Genomic DNA, 3,826 nt, shown 5'->3' with positions numbered 1-3,826 from the left:
CCCCGCACACACGCACATGCAAAAATATATGCCTCCCTACCCTTAGAGTTTCTAAAGGAGGTGTCACTGCGTTCGGTCAAATCCATATAAGCTCCACCACATCTGCTAAGCAGAAGCCTGACCAGCAGCATTAGCCAGCGCACTTCAGCCTTGAGTGCATGCATATATCTGTATACGTCAGAGTGGATTTCGTTTAAAGAATTTTGCCAGGTGACAACACTTTTGTTGCCATGGGGTGTCAAGTGCGTGCTGCACACAGGACCTCGATTCATCATCTCATCTGAATGACTTGATGCTCAGTTTGATTTTCAAGTCAAACTTGTGAGAAAGGGCGAGAGCGGGATTCGAACCCAGACCCTCATGGACACTGGTTTGGCAGATAAGTGTCTTAACCATTCTGCCACCTTGTTCCACAAGGTTAGCATGGTTGCCTTCCACCCTATCATACACACACAAACTACGGCTTTCTGCATGTCTCAATCTCTCTCTCTCCCTCTGTCTGTCTGTCTGTCTGTCAGTCAGTCTGTCTGTATCTTTACATTCTAGTGCATTTATATATATGTGTGTGTGTGTGTGTGTGTGTGTGTGTGTGCATGCACGCACGTGCAGGTGTGTGTGTGTGTGTGCGTGCATGCGTGCACGCACGTGCAGGTGTGTGGGTGTGGGTGGGCGGGGGTGCATGTGTGTGCGTGTACATTCATGTGTGCATATGTGTGTGCACGTATGTGTGTGTGTTTATTCTCACCATGACAAGATCACAAGACGTTCAGTGATGGGACTTGAGCTGAAAGGAGAGCCCACAGTTGGTCCTGGCTTCAATGTGCTGAATGTGTTATTCATGACTTGTTTGTAAGGGTCTTTTTCCCACCCGCCCACCCCACCCCACCCCACCCTCATCACCACTACCCGGCCTTACCTGGAGTTGTGGGCAGGTGAACAGAGCAGCAGCCTGATGTGAGGGGCTGGCACTGTGCCAGGCCCTGTGGTCACTTGTGTGGGGTGGTTCGTCCATTTCTCTACACGCCTGATATTTAAAAAAAAAGATATATGAATATACATATATGTTTTGTTTTGGGTTTTGTTGCTGTTGTTTTTTGTGCTTTTTTTGGGGGGGAGAGGGGGGCGGGGGAGTGGGGGGGGCTTGGGTGATCGTTTTGCATATGTTCTCCCCTGCATGCAGTTAGCTTCACTGCAGTATTCTTACAGTGTTGATTTTTGTTTGTTTGTTTGTTTTTTGAGGCGTGCCCCTCTGTTCTTATCTAGTTCTGTCATCAAAGTGGTCTCAGGGATGGCAGATTTCCATACCTCCAATTTGAAAGGAATGTCAACAGTGTCACTGCTGCTTATTAATGTATGTGTGTGCACTTTGTTTTTTCATGGCTTGGTTGGAACTCTTTCCTCTGCACCACTCTCCCCCCTCCTACCCCCACTCCCCAGCACCGTCACCACCGCCACCTTTCCCGATTCCATTAAAGCAGTTGTTTTTTTTTTTTTTTTTTTTTTTTTAAGGCAATCACGAGATTCGTCTTTCAGCTCAAGAGAAGGCCTTTGAGGGTATTGTGATGTTGCCTGGATGAGAACGAACACACACACACACACACACACACACACACAAAACACACACACACAAACGTGCACGTGTGTGCATGTGTGTGCATGCATATACACTCACGTGCACGGACACACATGCATACAGACACATACACTCACACAAATACAGATTTGAACACCTTTGCTTGCATGTATGTTACACACACACACACACACACGCGCGCGCGCGCGCGCGCGCGCGCGCACGCACGCACGCACACAGGCGCATATGCATTGCCAATTAACCTTGAAAGGACAGCCAAAGTCGCTGCTGGTTTGAAAGTAAACAACCCATGGGCATGCGTCAGTTGGATCAATTTTCATAACTGGGGGTTGGAGGAGGGGGTAGGACTTTTGTGGGTGTTCTTGTACGTATGGCAGTGACGTAGATACACAAACAGACAACAAAGTTAGGGCAGGCAAGGACGTGAATGGGGACAAAAGCACAAGACGAAAAGCCCCCTCACCCTCTCCCCGAACACCACACTCGATGCGTGAGTGCATGTGTGTGTGTGTGTGTGTATGTGTGTGTGTGCTGTGTTTTTCATGGCTTATTAGAACTCTTTCCTCTGCACCCCTCCCCCCACCCACCATCACCGCCACCACCTTACCAGAGTCCATTAAAGGCAGTGTCTTTTTTCTTATTCTATTTACTTATTTTATTTCATTTTATAACAGCCGCGAGTTTCGTCTTTCAGCTGAAAAGCAGGCGTTTTTGAAGGTATTGTGGTGTTGTCTAGGTGAGAACTAACAAGCACAAACACACACGTGTGCGCGCGCACACACACACACACACACACACACACACACACACACACACACAACTACACACTCACTTACTCACTCACACACACAGGTGTATAATGTATTGCCACTTTCACCTTGAAAGGACAGCCAAAGTCGCTGCTAGTTTGAAGCGTAAACAACCCATAAGCATGCGTGGTTTGGATCAATGTTTAAAACTGGAGGTTGGAGGAGGGGGTAAGGCTTTTGTGGGTTGTTTCTATACGTCCGACAGTGACGTAGACACACAGAAAAAACAGTGCAGGCAGGGACTTGATTGGGGAAAAAAAACACCAAGAAGATGAGCCTCATATACCTCTACCAAAACACCTTCCCCCTCTCCCCAACAAGTCCCCCCTCTCACCCAAACACCTCCACCCTCTCCCCAACACCCCCACCCTCTCCCCAACACCTCCACCCTCTCCCCCAAACACCTCCACCCTCTACACAAACAGCGGAAAAATACAGGGGGATTTCCCTTTTGATATCTCAACCAATCAGCAGAACTGTCCCGTAACGAAGTGAACTTCACAGCAGGGGAATGAGGGATGGAGGGGGGGGGGGGGAGAGGGGAGAAAGGGGAAGGGTGGAAAGGGAGTTGTTAATTTCACCATACCCCCTCCCTCCCTGCACCTGTGTTCTGCTCTGATATTTTGTTGTTGTTGTTGTTGTTGTTCAGGGTACCGGGTTCGAATCTTGGTAACGGCGCCTGATGGGTAAAGGGTGGAGATTTTTCTGATCTCCCAGGTCAACATATGTGCAGACCTGCTAGTGCCTGAACCACCTTTGTGTTTATATGCACACAGAAGATCAAATTCACATGTCAAAGATCCTGTAATCCATGTCAGTGTTCCGTGGGTTATGGAAACAAAAACGTAACCAGCATGCACAACCCAGACAATGGAGCATGGCTGCCTACTTGGTGGGGTAAATAACAAAACGATCATACACGTAAAATGTTACATGTCTGTCTGAGTGTGTATGTGTGCATGCCTGAAATCTGATTGAATGACACAGGAAATGAAAGATGAGCGCCCAGTGGCAGCCATCAGTCGGCTCTAGCCAGGTAGGCAGCCTGTTGTGCAAATGACCCGTGCTTGTAAAACGCTTAGAGCTTGGTCTCCGACCGAGGATAGGAGCTATATAAGTATCCATATCAATCAATCAAAATCCATATATCCATCCATCCATCCATCCATACATACATATATACATACATACATACATACACACACAAAAAGATTATGTATGTGAATCAATGTATGAGTATTTGTGTGTGTGTGTGCACGCGCGTGCACTTGTGTGTGAATGTGTATGTGTGTGCGTGTGTGTATCATTTATAACTTGCTGGTTGGGGGTCTGCTTATTCATGTGTGTCGGTGTGTGTCTGCTGTATTTTTCATGGCTTGTTTAGAATTCTCGCACGTGCACACACACACACAGACACACAGAC

Source organism: Babylonia areolata, chromosome 31, assembly GCF_041734735.1.
Source record: "Babylonia areolata isolate BAREFJ2019XMU chromosome 31, ASM4173473v1, whole genome shotgun sequence".
Lineage (NCBI taxonomy): Eukaryota > Metazoa > Mollusca > Gastropoda > Neogastropoda > Buccinidae > Babylonia > Babylonia areolata.
This window is presented reverse-complemented; position numbering follows the sequence as displayed.